The 21,479-nt window shown below is 37.9% G+C and overlaps 1 protein-coding gene across 1 annotated transcript in view; it reads right to left on the bottom strand.

Annotated features, from left to right (window-relative positions):
• snx7 (sorting nexin 7) overlaps positions 1–21,173 on the bottom strand; it is a 73,791-nt gene extending 52,618 nt beyond the window's left edge. Inside the window, exons 1-7 of the mRNA XM_077736576.1 lie at positions 21,102–21,173; positions 18,904–19,058; positions 18,381–18,491; positions 14,409–14,594; positions 8,506–8,742; positions 8,223–8,412; positions 6,413–6,530 (exon numbers count right to left, since the gene is read on the bottom strand). The gene's annotated coding sequence lies outside the window, so the exon portion shown is untranslated. The remainder of the gene's footprint in view (positions 1–6,412; positions 6,531–8,222; positions 8,413–8,505; positions 8,743–14,408; positions 14,595–18,380; positions 18,492–18,903; positions 19,059–21,101) is intronic.
• Positions 21,174–21,479: the final 306 nt, after the last annotated feature.

Raw genomic sequence — 21,479 nt, 5'->3', positions numbered from 1 at the left:
CACAATTCACAAAGGCCTCCTTCACCATCAATACGTTTTGGTCTTCAACATCATAATTTCTTTTCTAGGAGAAAAAAAATGTGATAAGATTGGCCTGACCCCAGTATAAGAAGCATCAGCTTTCACAATTAACTACTTACTGGGATCAGGCTGGGCCAGATGTGATGTGAGCATGACCTTTACTTCATTGAAAGCTGTTTCTATCTCTTGGGATTAACCAAGCTATTGCTTGACAAGAACTTGGTTGGTGTGGTGAAAGAAATGTGCTGGCTGTTTTGTCTTTATGTTCCTATTTTGTGAGAAACGACATTCATTGCACAATTAACACTTAATTTAAGTACAATTAAATTGATTTCAAGGACAGACATTCCATATCATGAAGGTTACCATAGGAAAGAAAGAAAGTCAAGTGTGATAGAATTCCACATCTCTCACAGTTTTACTAACAAATACTGAATCTAATTGGCATATTATATCACATTGCATGTGATGAGTGATGGGAAATCCTTCATTTGCATAGAGTGCGATTCAAAAAGTTGAAGAAAAATATCAATTGCATCCTTTCACTGGCAAGCAGTCTAATATGACAAGATGAATTTTTTTGGGAGGGATTTACACCCGAGATATATGTGGAAATAATAAGGAAGTCAGTCCTAAGGCAACCCCTTCTACAGATAGTTAACGGTATATTATGTAGTGTAGGAGTGTGTATGTGTGTGAGGGAGAGTTTGAGAGGTAGAACAAAATAAGAGGAATTGTTAATTCAGTTGGGTTCGCTGCAAATCTACCTTTCCCTGTGAAGTTTTTATTGTTTTAATATTGCTCGCATTATGGTAGATTTTACCTGATCTTGTGAAATTAGATATATTGATTTTTGCAAAAAGAGCAGGTAATAAGCTCATGAGGAGGATTCATCTTCATCAGTGTGATATTTAATTATATACTCATCTTCTGAAAAGAAAGATATTGGGATTTTCAGTGGTTTCTTTATTATTGTGCCATGCAAATAATGTCGAAATATCTAGGTAATAATTCTTTCTGACACTGTTGTCTGTCATGTTCAAAGTATGATAAAAATAGCAGTAATTAACATCAACCATTTGACATTTAGAATGCTGCGTTTGGCTTTTTGGTTTAAAGTATGTTTGTTCAATATCCAGAATTACTAGAAAGTCTAGTTTCTGTATGTCAGATGCTATGGTGTATATTCCAAACAGTTGGAAGTGATTTCAGATTTTCAATTGAGCATATTTACTTGAAAGTTTGCCCAGGCACAAATTGTGTATGGCGTGGCCGTGTGGCACGGAGACTAACTTGGCAATAATAATAAATGACCTAGTTGGCTTTTGGATGCAAATAACTGAATGAGTTGGAACTAGCGAACTTGTTATTGGTGGTGAAAAAAAAACAAAAACGGAATCAATTACAAAAATAATCAAAGCTTTGGCGACACTGCTGTTGGAGTAGGATGCAGCAAAAAAGTGGCTGGGTGCATATTTGCTCCTGTGCAGCTGCCTCCCAGCCTTTCAAAATTCATTCAAAAGCTCAACAACATGCTTCAGATATCTGAAACTCATATCGCATTTTCTAGCCCAGACAAAAACAGAATGCAATGGAGAGCAAGGACTGTTGATAACAAATGGTTGCTTTTCTTATCATCTCATAAGTACACACTGGCAGCCTGCAAGAACTGAGACCCAGCAGAGAAAAATCCTTGTGGGTTCGTCCCACATTTTCTAACTTAACAATTTAGTAGTACAAAAAGTAACACTCCAAAATATTTAGGGGCACAGAATCTCTCTCACTCTCTGAAATCTTGAACAAAACATCGTCAACAAACTTCTCCTGCATTAAACCAATGCAACGATGACGTGGGATGGTAATTCGAATCAATTGTGCGTAGTAAGTGGTCATTCTTGTCAAGTCTTCTTTTCAAATCAACAGTTTTGTATGAAAAAAAATCTAGTTTATACTCTGTTGACAATTTGAACCCATATGAGGGTGACTGATTTAATTTAACACAGTTGATTAACCCCTGTACAGGGATGTGTCCTAACCACAAATGATGTGCATCCATAAGCATTATTGCGCTTATATGACTCTGGATATGCGTCCAATTGTTTGACTGCACCTGATTTGCTCTGATCTCTTTTCTCCTGCTCCCCAGGAATTTCTCCACATCCAGAAATGGAAGCATTTGTGCGTGACATTCTTTCTCTGAGCACTCCGCAGTCAAATCAGAAATGAATCGATCAGCCAAGTGTGGTTTAATATTTATAGTCAACGCAGAAGCTGCTGTATCCAGCTTGAAAATAAGTGAGTTTATCTACCTCCAAAAAATACTTTAAATGTTGCCAGTTCATCCACTAACATTGGTACTGCAGGAGGTAGAAGGATTTGATTGGTGATAATGTTGGTAGTGGTTTCGGACATATTGACGTTTCTCCAGAGGTTTTTATTTTTTATGTGACAGTCCTGAATGGCACACAAACGATGAAAACATGACTGAGTCTTTAAGCAACTGGGTCAATGAGTGAAAAAATGGAGTCTAAAGAAGGCTCACTTGGTGACTGATTTGATTATGGGATAAGAGTGCAATAGTGGAGTCCATGATCAGTCCCAGGTTGGGAAGTCAGGGTATGGTAAGATGCTAAACTCATCGATGAAGAGGGCAGATTTCCAGCCTTTCACAGCGATGCCTTGGAGGCGACAACTATAAGCTCTGTTTTATTGCTGTTGAGTTAGAGGGGGCTGTATGTCATCCACGTTTTTATATCATATAGGAGGTTGAAAAACTACTGAAGGGACAGGTGAGCACAGGCTTTTGTGCATTGTCTGTCAAGTAGTAAAAGTAGAACAAGTTACAACTAGTAAATGTTTTTGATGATAAAATCTTTACATGACACATTTTTGTTCAAAATGCTCTACATCCCGGAATATCTTATAGTTTTCAAATTACAACAAAAACCACCACCCCGGCATAGTACGTATCTTGAGAAAAGCTCTCGGACATCCAAACTTCAAAATACACACTTAATCTGAAACTTTTATTCAAAAGCAAGTATAGCAATTTTCTCCACTTCTACACAGTGGTTTTCCCTTGTTCCAAATAGTCTTACTTTCACTATGAATTCACTGGTTGTCAGTGGACTTGCATTGCATGGCTGGTTTGAAGCAGCGGTGTCAATAATTCATAGACATGTTTGATTTTCCTCCAAAATAACTAAGCCATTGTTCACTATAGGAGCAGCATGACCACACATCTGATGCATTCCTAATGCTATTCATGAGTTTTCTGTGACAGCAGTGTCAGTATAGGTCATAGGCACGGCGTTTCCGTGGCCATGGTAGAATATGAACCATTGAGGCTGTTGGCTTGTTGTGCTCCTGCTGTCTCCTACAACTTTTGAGCATATCCAAAGACAGTTGCTCATCAGGGAAGTCTCAAACGTATGATAGGAGAAGCAGAAAAGAAGACATGAGCCGATAGAAGTCAGGAGAAGTAGGTCGAAGGTTGAACATAAGTAAAAGTGAGGTTTAATGATTAGTAGCATGACAGCTTTGCCTTTTGGCTCGGCAATCTCTAGAGTGAAATATGTATTTTGCATTAGTTATAATATCCTGGAAGAGCAATGGGGAACAAACAATATATAATATATATTTAAGTTAGCTATATTCGTCAATCTTGTCTGAACATTTCACAGAAGAATCACATTTGTCTTTAAATTTGCCTTATGGAAATACTTGAACTTCTTTTCAAAACCAAAACGACTTAAACTAAGCCACCATGAACCATTTTGTGCCTAATTGAATTTGAAACACAGTGTCTCTGCATCTAGCTATGCAACTAAACCCTGCAAAATCTTGTTTTGTACTTCCATACTTAAGTATATTGAATATAAAGGGATGTTGAACTTCCCAAGTGGAGCATGCTTGTTCGTGGAAAAGCAATGCAATCAAAAGGACTAGACAAGAAAAGCCAGCAAAGTCTGGTTGATTAGAATATATCCGTGCATTGAAGTCTTGAATGGCTGACTCTTGCATTTGCATTTTGATGGATCTGCCTTAAGGAGCCACTCACAACTTGTATTTCAGCCCATCTCTTACCATGCACATACCCAAACTCCGTGCAGACAACCATATAGTAAATTGCACACATCACAAAACATTTTAAAGTATGCATACGACAACAACTCACATAAAGGCAAGCTCAGCACTGATAAGTAAAGTCTAGTCGAGTTGTATTGTAATTGTAATGTATCCCACGGGCGTAAAGATATGGCTCATGTGCCATATTTGGCTCTTATGATGCGCGCACTGGACATTTTAAGTGTGGAACCAGCTAACTCGCATGGCCTAAATGAGGTCTAACAAACTGCTCATTTATTAACACATTGATCTTAGACACTTTAAATGTGCAGTGCAATAATATGTTTCAATACAGTGCCAAATAGTGATCCACATGTTGAGGATTGTGCAGAGACGAAGGGTTGTTAAGGCTATTTTCTCGAGACTCAGAGCTGTCAGGCAAGAGCGTTTGAGACTTTTCTCAAGTGATGTATTTTAAGATTAGATGGTTAAATTAAACCACAAAAATGAATTGCGTGGTAGCCAAACTTGCAAAGGAGCCTGAATGTGTGCAATCAGTTTAACGCCATGCAAAGCATACAAAATCGCTGCCCTGGGAAGCTTCACTTGTCTGGACCACTGTTAGGCAGATGTCCCCCAGATAGTAGTTTTCATTTCTTGCAAATAAAATTAGATTACCTTTTGGCATATAATGTATGATTATATTCATACGATAAATAGGATCGTAATTTCTGGTTATGTTAGGCCATCAGAGAAGACCAGACAGTCCACCATTGGTTTTAATTAAATTGGCGAAACTAGTTACTGTATTTCTTTTTGTTTGTTTTAAAAAAAAATATATATAAATTACTTATAAATAACATCACGTAACGTATCACTCGCACCAGTCAAAAGACATATTTCATCTTCAAAATCAAATTAATGACAACAACAGAACAACAGACTGGATTTTTAGGCCTGTTAAATTATAGTCTGACAATTAAGGTAAAATTAAGGAAACATGCAGAGACGGACTGTTATGTTTCTTTAATAATCAATGCAACCACTGGTCTAATTATTTTATTTCGACAGACCAATTTTTGTTCTAGATTAAACACCACTGGTTTACTTAGCAAGGAGCTTTTGTTACTTGGAAAAGAGTGTTCGAGAAATTCAACATGGCTTTATATGTCTACAAAACAATTGGTTTTGATGGTCAGGAAATCGAGGATAAATATTTCCTTGCCTAACTGTTTGGCCAATAGTTTTTCTCTACCATCAAATTGGTGGAAATAGTTGGACATACTGCTTGGGAAAAAATAAAAAAAAAATAAACATTTTGATTATAATGTGGAAATAGAGTAAAACCAGTAATGTATTATCACTGTTTAAGTCATTATGGCAAAAATGAAATTGTCCACCCCCCAGAAACATAATGACACCACCCGCCTGTTTGTCATTAATCAGGACCTAGCTTGCTAATTACCAAACAGATGGGAAAAGAATAAATGAAAAAAAATTGCAAGAAAAACAATGCTCACAAATACGATTTTACAGTTTTAGTTGAAGATACATTTTAAGTGGGACATTTAATTTTCATATATTACTTAAAGTATTGGTTAAAAAAAGCAACTCCCATGGTCCAGTAGTACAATATCCCAGAATACTGCATGCTACATATTTAGAATAAAATGCACTTGTTGTTTTTGTCATTTTTCTGCTAAAATCCAGAGGTCATGCTTGTTTTATGCGAGTGTGTCCTGTTGATTTTCCCCATCTGTCTATGCTGAATTCTAACAATGACTTTACTCTGCAGGTCAAGTGCACATTTCTGATTTAATACCCATGTCCAATTTCCACTACAATGAAGTTCTTACTATAAACTGCAACTGTGCCTCATAAAAGCTATGCCTATTATTTACTACATATTCCTGAACGAAATGAGCTTCACATGAGCATTAGATAGTCACGATTTTTTGTTTTATAGTCCGCTTTCTGCCGGATATGTGTTCCAATGTATCCAAGGCAATTTGCTCAAATCAGGATGAAATTTTGGCCAACAGTGAAAGAGCTGCTATGCTTCTAAAATTTTACCTGGACTGACTTTTGGTTTTAAGTGAAATATTATAAGGCTCAACAACCCAAAGCTTCTGAACTGCATTTGGAAGACAGAAAAACTCCTCCCCAGACGGCGGTTTTGCTCCGCAACTTGAATGTCAATTGGCAAGCCATGAGCAAGAGAATGATATGCTGGTAAAAAAAGTGCCTAGCTAAAATTGTTAAAGGGCCAATTTTAGGTTACATGATTTAAATATAAAAAGTAACTTGTGTTTTTTTTACTTACTTTTTATGCCTCCTGGTCAACAATTTGGAAAATTCATCGTGTCTGGTGGCCATTCTTGTGCAGCAGATGGAGCATCTAATGGATGTAGTGGTTTGTCCGCCATTATGGATTGCGATCACTATATTAGGAAAGAAAAAGAATGTTTTATGTAATGTGACCAGAGTAAGAAGACGATTTGAATGTGAACATAAATTGCAAAAAAAACATCTTTGTATTGGCTTAAAATTTTACTGCTTGAAAAAAATAAAACTCTTTATAAATTTAAACTCAAAATTACTCATATAGTTGTAGTACCGGTTTCTCAGATATAAGTCCACACTTTCTCCTGTTTTTGGAGTGTATATAAGAATCTTCGCAATAATTCATAACGAATATCAAAACGAAAAGAAGCAGTTACTATTACGATTCATCACTCTTTAACCTTGTGTTTTTCCTATGCTTATTTCTTCTTCACTTCCTCACTGAGAATGTTTAACTACTTGAGGAAAAGATTTATTTTAAAGTCATAGTCTGAAGGCCTGTCAAGCAGGAAAAAAAAAGAGTTAAGAAGGACTTCAACATCGTCAATTCTGAAGTCGTGTTCTTTCTTTAGCAGTGAATCCACATTATGCTTAAAGTGTGGATTGAAGCCAAATGTAAATGTGTAGCTGGAGAAAGGCATGGGTAGAGAAGAAAAGAGGGAGAATGTAAACTCTTTCAACCATACAAATTAGAGGTTTTTATCGGATCAAAGTCACCCCAGTTTACACAGCGGCATGCATGAGCGGTGAGCCTCCCCATTGTGTTCGTGTCTGGGCTCACAGCAGTAATATGTTAATGCCAAATGAGTCGAGGGATGGAAGGATGAACTAAAGGAAGGAATTAAGCAAGGCTAGGAGGGAGGGCCATTAGAACAGTGATAAATATGAATAATTCTCTTCTCTGCAGTGCTGCATGGATGAAATTTTGCATGTGAGACTTGACTGTAGCAGAATTTCACTCTTAGATGAATCTCTTTATTCTGACATTTTCAAGGTAGAAAGATTGAAAATGAAAAGTCAAGCCAAATATTAAAGATAAATGTGACAAAGGTGAAAAATTGGAGGCTATACTGCTTGTGTTTGGAGTTTAGTATCCGTAGATTTTGACCATGCTACGAACTAAATCTTCACCGAAAAGCCTGGCTCAGACACAGCGGACAAAAATGCCAATGAATGTGTAACAATGCTGACCTACTGTTGCCAATGTTTTTGTTGTAAATATGTCTTTTTTTTTCTTTAATCAATATAGTATATGTGTGCGGAGTTGCTGATGGTGTTGTTGTACATTCGCCTGACTTGAGTGCGTGGGATCGATTCCCACTCAGTGGTGGTGTGATTGTGAATGGGAATGGCTGTCTGTCTCTGTGTGAGCCCTTAAACTGACAAGCAAGCATTATTTTTATAGTGTTTTTTTCAGAAGTTAGTTGAGATGTGCACCAACACCCCCATGACTACAAGTCATATTTTCTTCATAGTTTGGCTGTGCCTGCGACATATATGTGATATTTTGTTTATTTTAGTTTTTTTAAGTGATCCAAGCATACATGAGTGCCAAGAAACACACACCCAAACACTTTGTGGTGATGGTGCGTCCGTGTGTTAAAGAATAGCAACTCACCTCACTTCCCCTAGAAAAAGCGACAACACTCACTGGTCTTTTATGTATTGGCCAGGCAGGTGTGAATGTCAATATGTAAGTGCGAGCATGTGTATCAGTTGCAAGAGTGAAGTCGAGTCTATTCTTGACGGGTCAGTATGTCATGCAGCTCAGATCAGCACTGACAGCTCACCTGTGGTGCAAAGGGCACTGCTGGCCCGCAGGCAGACGCGGGAACAAAGCAGGAGCGTAGGGACGGCCATGACACGGACCCGGCGTGACTTGCTCGTACACATTCGCAGCAGGGGACCACAAAATCACATTACTTAGTGCTTCGCCGAGCTGTCGGACAAGTGGTGGGTCTCGCAGTCAAAAAGTAGCGCCTGTGATGAAGAAATAATGGAAGGTTAGGAAACCCCAGAGAGCAAGATCATTTTTCACAACAGATATTTAAGGTGATAGCAGATAATACACACTTCTCCTATGATTAATAGCTCTGTAGCTGTGGTCTCGCAGCAGCGGATCATCATCGACCAGTAGAGCTCACCAATGATGTTTCTAACCTGGGTTTAAGACTGGGCAGCAAACTGGGGAATGGCAGCAAGAACAGGACACAATTGAGGGTTCAACAGATTGCACGCTGAGGCAGGATAAGGTTGGGCGTGGAAGTCAATGTGTGGCCCTCAAGTTGAGATAAGATGCACTCCGTGTTCCTGTACGAGATGAATAATGAAACCATTGCTGAAAGCTGATAGTTGCACTTTTATTTTCAAAATACTTCATGAAAGTTACATTTCTGGCTACAAGAAAAGAAAACTTTCACAAGTGTAGACGTGTTTGCAGATTTAATGGCGATAACTGCGGTTGGGAGTCCATATTTCATGTTTTGGTTAGTGAATTATGAAAGGGTATGTCATAAAACAACAAACTATTTTTCTGTGCCACATTAAAAAGCTTCATATGCCATAACAGTGGCATTGCTAGACAAGCTTGATCTTTTGTTGATTGAAATTTCCAGCTACTAAGTGATTGCCATGATGGTCCAAGTCCATCTTCATGATGTGTTTTGAGGACTTTTTAACCATTGATGGAAAGAATGAAAGGTGAACACCTAACCACTTTTCAAACAGTCCATTTGCACTGCACGACTGTCAACTCTCTCTTTCAGAAGTCAGTTGCCATAACAACATATGGAGTGCAGGCTTTAGTACAGTCTTTCAAAAACAATAAAAAAGAAGACAGGCACAGGAACCATTTGGGTAGTCGTAAAAAGCACCAACTTCCTGACAATATTATACCAATTCTTTAAACAACAGTGCAGTATTATATTCCGCATTGCATCAGAAATAATTCGATAAAGGCAGTCTTACGTTTAAGAGTTTTGTTCGTTAACCCATCATTGCATTGTTCATAATAGGAAAATCATAAAATTGTATGACGTTAACCACAGTGCTTTTAAACAAGTAGAACAATGAAATGGTTCAAATTTATGCATATTTTCCATGTATTTTCCCCCTATATTTGCATCTTGGTTATCACGTGTGTAAAATGTCAATTAGAGATGGTAAATGTGTATACAAATGTGTTTTTCAATACAACTTGATAAGGGAGAATGAAATATGTAGAAACATTCATGTGTTCTGGATATAAATGTCCATCTCTGCAGTCTATCTAATGTAGCAGTATATCGAGGTAACCCCAGATAGACATTAAAATAACTGTATAGTATCTATAAACTACAGTATTGGCTGATCAGTTGAAGAATAGGTTTTGCTCCAACCTCATAAAATCAATACATCTTCAAAGATGATTTTTAGGGATTTATGAGTGTGGCACAGGAGAAATACCCATTAACAATTTTATTCTGCGTACTTATTACACGTCATGTCGGGTAATGTAAGAGGATTAGGTGTAGAGCTCAAAGAACCATTAGTTATTAAATCTTTTTTGCAGCTTTTGACAAGAGGGCAACTGAACCATTTGACTTATTGTGGTAAAATACATTGAAAGTAGAAGGTTAAACTAAGGCTTAGTTAAAAAGGATCAACGTCTTGTTAACATGCTAATAAAACGTCAGAAAAGATTGAGGAACATTTCCCTTATTTCAAAAGTAAACATTTTAAAATGCTAATCCATAGAGAGATGAGTGTAGTCTATAAAAATGCAAAGGTAAATTGTGACCTATGGCTTTCCAATATTTGAAGGGTTATGTACATCTGGATTTCATCACGTTTTGGATATTATAGGATGTTTTTTTTTCCTACAGTATCCACACCTCATCAGTAGCATTACAGTGGGCACTGACAGGACCATTGCAGTTTTTTCTTGTATGGCTCATTGTATTATTCATGAAGGCAGATGAACAAGTGGGTGATTAGAACCCCCTGCTACACAGCTCTCCCTGATTTACAGTTTGAGGAAGCAAGTGAAACAAATACAACACAAAGTTATCAAACTGCTAGCGAGATTGATGGTCTCTAGTCAAAGATCTATATGTAAAAGGTAAATAATTTATAAATTCTAGGTTTAATTACTACTACTAACCACTGGTCTACATCAGTAATCAGTTGTAGGATCTGAAATTGTTTGTATTTTGTTTTATCCCTTATATAATAGCTATATTCACAAACTAGGCTATTGTTTTGCACATAAATATCCCACCTGTCAGATAGTTTTATTTATAATATTGCAATTTTATGAGGTCAAGCTTTGAAGCGCAATTTTTCTTTATGTTTGCTGCAGGTTTTATTTTTAATCTGCACTCCATGGTGCAGAAAAGTAGGATTTCTTGGAGTAAAATATTTCGGTACTTGTTGAATAAACATTTGAGGACTTTGTCTTGAGTTCTAAAACTGAAACTATATATTTTTTACTTTGTTCCATTGTGCCATAAGGCCTTTTCCCTCAAATGTTATATTTCACACACAGTTGATAAAGTTCAGAACTTAAATAAGTTGATCCAATTGGTTGGGCTAAGTATGAAAACAGCTCGCAGGTTTTCAGTGGCTGGAGCTTTTTGGAAAAATAGTTTGCAGGACATTGAGCCATGACAGGCCTCTCTTAATGAGAACCTTTCTTCCCCTTAATTACTCTCTGGACTCTCACCGATGGTCTTCTCTCTCTGTGGATTTCTTTCCAGTTTCATCACTCCACCCCCTTACGGGCTCTGCGGTTTACGATGATGGAGCTCTGTGCGTAATACCCATTTTAATGCTCTGTAATAGGAGGGGATGGAGGCTTGGCAAGGGAGGGAGAGAAGGTAAAAAGAAAACAAGAAAATCTGTGGGTGGATTAGAAAGGGCCTCCTCTCTTAATGTCTCAGCTTTAAATTAATGAGGAGGCTGAGCCCACCATGATAAATTTAGCTTTTCATGTTTAATTATGCTGTGATTGAGGTGGTTCCGTGAGGATAAATCGCACAATTATTATGCTTCTCACTCCCTCCTCTGTTATTTTCACCTATTTTTCAGCCCTCATCTAAATGTTGTTTATCCCTGAGTTGATTGTCATAAAGTAAGAGGAAATGTTGTTTAATATTTCTGAAATAAAAATGGAACAAACACATTGATAAACATGTTCGATTCTGCCAGTGGATAAAAAGGAACAAGAGAGGTAACAATATGCTGCAGCATTAATTTACTTGGCCAGGAGCAATTTAGTGGCACAGCAGGGAAGCAAATGTGCCAAGAAATGGGATGTCCAACAAAGCCTCCACGTTTTATGCATTTCAAAATAACAGCGTGCACTTCAAACAAAGTCAACAAATAATAGCTATGTATATTTTTCAAAACCAGAAAGCAGCTCCATTATTGTAGACAAGTTGCTTCAGATATTGTTAAAAGTATAAAACCGAGTTAAATAAACTTCTGTCTTATCACTCATGCTATTATGTACATGATTTAAACTAATTTGATCGTAGGCGGTTCATTTGATTACTTTCTTCTGTTCTGAAGACATTTAAAGCATTTAATATTGATGCATATTTCTAGATTCATTTTAATTAGATTGGGTTATTTATAATGACTGAGGGACAGTGGGAGTAATAAAACTGCAACCTTTAACAAATATCTTGAGAACACATTAGAAAAACATTCAGATTACAATAAGTTTGACGCAATTAGGTAAAAATGCACTTGTAAAAAGACTTGTTAGACATTCATTTTCCATACCGCTTATCCTCACATTATTCGTGGGGGTGCTGGAGCCTATCCCAGCCAACACTCTTACCTAAATGCGAATTAGACTGTCAAGCGGCCTACCATACATGTTTAGGGGGAGGTGGGAAGAAACCAGAGTACTAGGAGATAACCCACACAGGCATGTTGGAACCCTTCAGGGATTGAACCCTCGATCTCAGCACTGTGAGGCAGATGTGCCATCCACTTTACTATCTTTAAAGTCAGAGGTAAAAATTATATGATATAGTGCCTTCCTTCTGCCAGTTGAGATTATGTGTTTCCAAAGTCCAGTGCGGCTGGATAGGTGAGACCGGGGGGGTGTGGGATCAAAGATAGGTCCTGTATTTGTTTAGAATGGGCCTGACATAGTGTTATTGAAGAGTGTGAAAACAGCAAGACGCATAATCCACATGAGTGGTGGGAGAACATACAAAAATATCTGAACCTGTGACCCTTTGAATGCAGGCCTGCTATACAGTAGCACATCTCGGTGCCCTGTTATTAAAATGAATGAGCAAAATGCACTAAAAGGGATCATTCCTCATCCAGTTGCAGTCCGTCTGTTTTGATCACAGGCCAGCAGATAGTTAATGATTCATGTGAGCTCCTGTGCAGTTAAATAAATGTCCCCTATAATCTATCACAGCCCTGACAACGAGGAAGACGGGCCGCATGCATTTTATCAGCCTGGTAATTGTTCATGTTGACACACATTGTCTTTAAGAGGATGGGATGGTGAGAGGCAAGCTGGCTTATTAATGGTTTGTAATAAAGACAGGCATTCATCAGACACTATATGGCACTGTCAAGTCTGGGGTCACACACACAGCACCAGGCATTCTGACACTTTCCAATGCACATGTTGGGAAATCTTAATTTCCAAATCGAGATGGATAGTAGGGAGGAGAGCAAATTACAATGGATTGCATTTTCCTACTCATCTTTTTTGTGTGTCACTTCAAAAAACAGGTGTAACTCAATATGAAAAAGGATAAAAATCATTGTTTTTAGTTGATCTCGAAACTCAAATTTTTCCCTATCCTTTCCTGGCATTGGTTGTTTTCGCCTTTTTCTGGAAAAACGAGATATTTAGTGCATCAAAAGTGTTCTACACATGTACTGCCCCAAAGGGTTAATTGAACAAATAAGAACCTAAGCTTTCGTCCATGTTCAAATTGTATTGGCAAGCACATTTAGATGATTTTATGACTAATAACTTTGTCTCTCTCTCTCCGTTCATGGCAGTCCGGTCATCTAATCTTACACAGCAATGTCAATTACACACTAATTGTGTTTGGCGGACTTCGCCATATGTCTCTATTTGCCTGATCTACTCACAACAACAAACTGTACTCGTATATTCCATCCAGTATTGAGATCTCACAGTTGTGCTGTCTTGATGCCACAACACAGTATTGTTACTTTAAATGTCAAGGTTCCCTGTTTCTGCATCATTAGATATGAAGAGTTGTTCTGATTTACTGATAAACATAAAAGGTCAAGCGTGACCCCTTTCTTTCTTCCTCTCGGGCTATGTTCCACGTCACACTGTGAGGACAAAATAGCAACAGCCAAGGGGCCAAAGCGATTCACCTTGCAACCTGTTATCCCAATCTTGTCTCTAAATCCACTGCCATTTCAAGTTTGAACGGGTTAAAACAGACTGATTTGCCATGGTCCAGTGATGCACACTTTTAAAAGTTTTTTTCTATAAAGACACAATCTTTAATGTTACTTTAATTATTCAAACATTTATCCTAAAAGCCATCATAAATGCACCTGACTGTAATGGCAAACCTTGCTACACACCTATAAGTAGCATTACAAGTTCATTAGGCCTTTATTTTTGGAGTGACACCATGTAGGAAGGTTTTACACCTAATAATGAATAAGAAGTCAAGATATATTATGGTATGTCTTGCGACATGTTTATACTCGCTTGTACTCATTTATTATTGGTCTGTGTGGAATAATTTTGCACTATTAACCAGAATTTAATTTCATAGTATGCATACACATACTAGATGATATATTACAACTTAGCCATGGTCATATAGATTGGTGCAAAAGGTGGCATAGCGATCAGGAGTGCAAAGACGGACACAAATATTTACCGCTCCATTCGGTGCAAAAGAGGAATGGATAATTAGAATGACATTTAACATGGCCAATTGTTTCTGGCAGGGCTGTGCAGCACTTACTTGCATTGGCTTTGTTGTTGCTGTTTGGCAGCTCATCATTAAATATCAACATGGCATCAAGCTTGGTGCTGCAGCAATGAACTCTGGCCCAGACAAATGCTCATCAGCGGTTCCATCAGCGGCAGAAGTGCGAGGAGTGGGCGGTGTAGTTCCGGAATCCCGCATCTCCCAAATGAGGTGAAACCGCTGTGTGGTACGAACAGATAACAGCAGTCAATGCATACATTTGTAGCCCTTGTGTGATATGGGTATACATTTTGTCTGTATGTTTGGGCATTCTGTGTTAAAAAGTCGCATAAACCAAATGACTTAGCTCGTCAGGCAGCAAGTTGTTGGTAATATTTAGCTAAAATAAGAACAGTTTCTCTGGAATAAAAGAACACTGCCTTTCTTTCCTCTAAATTTCTGGTGTTACACTCGAGTTAATGACTCTAGCACACAAAAAAATAGGGAAGTAGAAATCTAATGCACTCTGTATTTAAATTAATACAGCTCTTCTCTCCACACAGGGTTAAGATGGTGATGAAGAGTGATCAAACATTGCAATGCACATGAGAACAGGGCTTAACACAAGGGGCCTTGCAATTGCTGCGCAAGTCTTCACATTAATGCATGCAGGCATACTGAGCCAAGATTTTGACTCCGGGATGAAGTTTGTGAGTCCAAAGAAAGCTCGTTAGGCTCGGTGTAGGCTTCTGCTGGTGGTCAACACAATCATGTGTTAAAAGCCACAACAGCTCAACATTGACATCACATTAACACAGCCTTAAATTCGAATAATTGTAAACAAACTAAGGGTGTCATAACAGGGCTGTTTTCTTAACAACAGGTTTGCAACTTGTTTTTCTACATCATTATTCAGTGTATTTTTTTTTGTCCGAAGTAAGCACTACTTAAGAAAAAAGATGCAAAAGTCAGAATTCTATTGAGTGTTATAAGACCTGAAAAAGAAATTGGAGTAATCTGTTGATCAGCTGGGAATCATCGAGCCAAAGTTACCCCCTTAACCTTCATTCTTAACCATTCCTCCTGAGTGCCAGAGGCGTTGCTTCAGGTGCAGGATGAGGTGTAACCGTGTCACAAGGACCTTTACAAAGAGCCAATTTCATTTTTCGAATTTCAGAAAATAAACCGAGTTGGATGGGACCAATTTAAAAAGTCTTTAGAGCCATACACTACACATACACTATATACTATACTTATACTACACTTTTATCTCATTGCTGTAAAATGTACATTAAGTTCTTCATAGAAAACGTGTCCTCATGTAGAAGTTACGTTCAAAAAGTACAAGAGAATTGAAGTAAATTCAACAGAGTGCATTTTCAGTTTAGTAATACACATTCACTTGTGCACACACACAACACCCCCCCACCCCAAGCACACACAAAAGGCAATTCTATTTAAGCCAAGCCTCAGTAATCATGACGATAGATTAGCATAATATTAAAAGCAATGACATTCGTTGGCTGCTCGTCAATTCAAAAACATGGCCTCCTATAATTACAAGGTAAGAGGATTCCAAAGATTTTTTTTCAGGGTATTCATGTTTCTGTGTGCATGCCCTTCACATACGGCTAGAAATGAAATGTTAAAAAGCAAATTTATCCTTGACAGAAAATGGGAAAAACTTGTTTGATGGCCACTGACTGACTAAAAATCAAAGGACTGAGAGACAGTTATTGCAAAGCCTGATGATAGTCCTTCTAACGGATTTTTGGTCCGTTTCCCATCGGGTTACAAGACGTTGACACTGAAACCAAGCTTTCTTTGGTTTGGATAAAAATACATTTGGTCTGGGCTTTTTTTGTGCACATTTCTGGGAATATGGGGGAAGGATGCAACAGCAACATTGCTTTATGTGTAAATATCTAGCAGCCATGTTGAACCCTGACTCATGTTAACTGACATACTGCTAACCAAACAACAAGCAAACTGATATCACCTCTCTAGCAAGGAACTGGACCAGATAAGTGGTAAAATTTGCACATCGACTCAAATACTCCAAATATTAGAATTTTTGGTTAAGAGGAGTGCTCACTAGTAACAGCAACTGCAAACAGTTGCACCAATGTAAACTGAGGATATGTAACAGGGCCTGTTAGTTTAAATCCTAATCAATTCCTCTCTGATGGCCTCAGAAAAGTACCAAATTGAGTTTATGCTTGGGTAATACAATCAGCCTCTGGGTGGAGAGAGGATGACTGTGCCATCAAGTCCTCTTTAATTTCATTTCACCAGGCAGATGGGTAGGCCAGCACAGTGGGGTTGGTGCTGCAGGGGGGCTCACTGCCACCAGGCATGGCTGGATGAGCCAAATACCAAGGCTGTCAAGGCTCTGACAAAGGATAGCAACAGGACAACACTGGTCATGAGGGCCAGCAAAAGACACGGATAAGGTGATATGGGACAAACAGACAGACTGGAGGATAGGTGGCGAAAAAAATCGCAGGCTTCTATGAAAGTCTGATCCAAAACTATTAGAAAAGTAGCATTACAAGTAAAAGCATTGTTTACCCCATTCCAAAAGAAAATTGGATGTGAAAATAAAATCAAATAGTTTGATTACTGAAATAAAATCCACATTTGCTATTTAAAAATGAGTTTCAGTTAGAAACAGCAAGTGATTTGTTTTGTTTTTATATTCTATTAAAGAAGTTCGCATTTTCAGCACCATGGACAGCGAAGCACTGCGGACAGCGACAACATTTATCAAAAGGCTGTTGACTGTTTCGTGGCTCTACTGCAAAATCAACTACTTGTTATTGGTTTCCACTTTTTCTGCATAAAAAAAGCATCACAGCAATTATCATTTCTTTTTTGTTCATACTTTTTCCTTCTTCCCACAAGGATTCACTGCAGTGAGCACAATTCCACCAACCTACTATACTGAAACACAGTATGCAATCTGTTCCAAAGTGCAATCTTCCCTGTGCCTGCTGTTATTTACTCCATAACATGGGTTTATTTATATTTAGCATTATCCCACAGTCCAAACTGTTTTTAATACACACTCAGTTCTAATTGTACAAATATAAATGATAATATTATTATTTTTAAATCATTAATAATGTTTTTTTTTCTGCATAACCATCTCACCAATGAACACACGTCAGTATAAACTGAATAATTAAATAAAAAATGTAATTCTTATGCCTTTTGCTTGCCTTTGTTAGATAATGAAAGAAAATCACTATGTTCCAGGAATTACTGTTTGTTTGTTGTATGTACTGAATTGGTGTCTCTGTCAATCCATTAGTACTTATCCAAGGTGCATCTTTCTTCCTTAGATTTTTACCTATGAGGAACTAAGTGGCTTCATTTAACGTGGCATTTAATTTTGGATTTTTTTTATGTCTGTAGCTGCTTTGGGATCCAATCAGTCACCAATTGTTAGTGTAAGGTGCCTATTACTCAAACTGATTATGAGCAAGCTGTTTCTAAACTTATTTTTGGATGAGAACACTAATGGAGGGGAGAACGGTGTTAAGGAAGCGGCACCTGCATGTTGGGGCAGAAGGTTGAGCAGCAAGGAAATTTGTTGCTTTTTTTAGTGCAGTCACAACTGACTCTAAGCCATTCTGTGGCCGTTAACAAGACTTTTTGATGGGCCTCCTCGTTGTTACCCTTTCAACATCTGTTCTACTGTACATTAAAGACATTGTGCTTGCTTTTTAGCAACCGCTGTGATTTAACGCCATTTGTTTCATCCCACTGTGCTGTTCGGCTAATGAAAATGATACCTTGCTGTGGTCAGTCAAAAAAATGTCGAATTAAAAGTTTGTCTCCAAACATCACTATTTTTAAGACTCCTGTTGTTCATGCCTTTATGTTCACATGATTTTTTTTTCTTTTCTAAAGTTTGTATGTTTACTTTATTTATTATCTTGAATTACAAATTGTTCTAGTAGTTCAAATCGGAGGGGTTCCGGCCTTACTGCGTCAAGTTGGCATGTGAGTGTGATTACTGACCTGCATGTGCTCTGTGATTGGCTGGCAACCAATTCTAGGTGTGCCCGGCCTGCTGCTCTTTGGTGGATGGGATGGGCTCCGGCACCCCGTCACCCTCGGGAAGATAAGCGGCTGGAATAATAAATAACAAAATCATCAGGTTATTATAAAAGACATTTTAGAGTATACTCAGTGCATATAAAAGGGAAGCTGAGCGTTAAATACAGCATCAGGCTGTCGATCGGCCCTGAACTACGATGTATGTGGTATTCCTGCTTCAGATGCAAAGCTGGTATTGCGTTTCACTGTATTTCATTACACCTGTCTCATTGGCTCCCATTTGCGTATTCAGTTGGCACGCTTCATTTTAACCGTACTAGTGTGCGTGCGTGAGTGTTAACGTGCACATGCCTGTCGCACAGTAGAAAGCAGGCCTAGTGGTGTGAAGCTAGTCAATGGAGTGTGAGGTGATTGCAGTCAATGCTGTGTAGTCAATGACCCCTAAGCTGGAGGGACACCCTGCAGAAGAAAACTCCACAAGTACCAAAGCTCTGCTGGAGGCTGCGGCCGTTCCATTTCATTTCTTCTCCTGAGTTCCTCACTCTCCTTCTGCCGTGGTAGGAAAACAACACCTCTGGTACTTTTTAAGGAAACACTGCAACATTGTTTTTGTGTGTTTTGATAGAGCAAATATGAAACCTGTGGATACAAAGAAGCAGAGTATATATATATTTTTTAGTATTTTTATAGGTAAGCGGATAGGAGAATCATCAATTGCAATGTGCCTTTTGTATAATAAAACACTGTAGAAAACATATTACAATTAGGTGATAACACAAAATTGACAGAGACTTTGTCATCATTTTTTTTTAACTTGTTGTGCTGTGATATTTATTTGGACTTTCTTGGGGGTGGAAGAAAAAGCGGGTGGATATTTATTGTCCAACAATATAGAAGGTAAAGATTTTAATATGACAAGAATTTACTATTCCAACTGCTAATTTATCAAATATATAATTAAGTTGCACTGGGCACTATTTTTCCTATCATTAAAATAAATAATACTAAATTAACCCCTGCGATTGGCTAACCACATTAGTGTCTTGTACCATAGAAAAAAACTAAGTTCAAACCAAAGAAAGCAATTCCCATTTTTCATTGAAAAAATATATATCATAGCTTTCACACATACTCACAGTGACATTTTCTCTTTGTACCACGAGAAAATTAGATATTTTCCCTTCACATTATTTTTGATCATTGTCTAATTAGAGTGTACCTGCCAGCTTTTAATAGGGCTGACCTTTCCTATATTTTAAGGAAACTACTTCACTTGACAGCCGGTTGCTAGTTCTTTCAACGGATCAGCTATACATTGGTGGCCTTGGCTGATTGGCTGACAATCATGTCAAACGTCTGCTTTGTAAAAAAAAATATTACTATAATACCGAATATGTGAAATATTACAAAACCACACACACTCACGTGTAGTGATGACGAGCAACAATTTCAATGATTTCTGTTCCTAGGATAGTTCATGCAATTCTAAAAAAATATAAAAACTCAGCCTACAGTTCTAGCGCAAGTAGATAAGTGCCACTCTGTTACAACATATTGAAATCAAAATCCTCAAATTACATGTAGATAACTGTTCCTGTTCCCCGAACCCGGTGGTTGTCGTCATATTATACCTAGAATGACTGCAAACGATAACAAGCATGTAAATGTTTGGTTTTCTTCCAAAAAAGCAGAGGGAGTGAGCCAGACCCCCTCCACAACCATTCTCAACGCACACACGCACAAAAAACCCACATACATACACGCACACACAAAAAAACACACGCATACACACACACAAAATTCTGTTTAAGCCACCCCAATTAGCCAACAAACCCAGACGGTCTCTCTCGGGAACATGCTCCCAGCAGGAGGGCCAGATTAAATGAATCAGAATGTGTGGCAACAGTTGTGTCCCTTTAAATTACAGCCATTTCTTTTTTTTTCCAGTCTTTGATTCAAACCTGACTGATACATATTCAAAGGCTGTTTTCCACACCCCCGTGACTCAATAATACTAATCTTAGCTGGAACATTTAGAACTTTGGATTCCACAGACCTTGTGTGTCACGATCTTATGCTGCCTACCGCTTAATGAGTTTTCCCTTCACCAAGTAAAGAATCGTGTCCATGTACTCTTCATTCGAGGGCACTCTTAATACTGACGATAAGTGACATTTCAGGGAATTAAGAGTCAATTCTATGTCAAATCCTCTAGCACAACATGTACTTTTTCTTTTACTTTTATTCTAAAGCACATAAAAATTCCTTTCAGGTTACTTTTTTTTTTTAAAGGTTTGACTATATATTTTTACACAACACATTTGGAAGGATCTTTCATTATACCTTTGGTTTGACTTTTATCATCTGAAACTCAAGCAGTTTTTAAATATATGTAGTCCTCGGAATGTTTTATTCATATACCTAAAACACCTTTTATATTTCTGTTACATTTTTCTTGTCATGTCGGGCAAGCATTAACAGTGTGAGTGTGATTCAATTCATTCAAATAAGACCCCCAAAAGAGGCTTAAGAGCCCCACAAGCTGGGATAAAACTAAAGCAAACATGCAAAAGCTCAAGTAAGACAAGCTGTGTACTCTAACAAACAAATAGACCTCAACTAGAAAAACAACTGTCATCTTTTATGGCATGCATGCAACTTTTAAGAGAGAAAGCCTCTTACCAATTGGTCTCAGATGCGTGCCTCCAAGATTAGGATCTCTTTACCAATTACTCCCAGGTGAGCATCACTCCATCCTTCAGATGAACAAGAAAAACACAGAAACAGCATTTTATAGCAAAAAAATAACCTGAAACAAACACAATTAAGACAGCAGTGACAGTAATGGCAAGTTTCCGGTGTAACAAAAATGCCATGCGACAAATATTTTGTACAATACAGTAAATACACATGTATATATTCAAATACTGCATTATTTTTAAAGTGTAGGCTTGGTGTGGTTCAGTTAAAAACCAAGAAGTAGCCAATGTGAGTCTAAGCAAGAAAAATAAAGCACCACAAAAAACTACCTTTTGCATAATGACTTGCAATTATGATTGC

The sequence above is a fragment of the Stigmatopora nigra genome, chromosome 16, assembly GCF_051989575.1.
Source record: "Stigmatopora nigra isolate UIUO_SnigA chromosome 16, RoL_Snig_1.1, whole genome shotgun sequence".
NCBI classification, from domain to species: domain Eukaryota; kingdom Metazoa; phylum Chordata; class Actinopteri; order Syngnathiformes; family Syngnathidae; genus Stigmatopora; species Stigmatopora nigra.
This window is presented reverse-complemented; position numbering and strand designations above follow the sequence as displayed.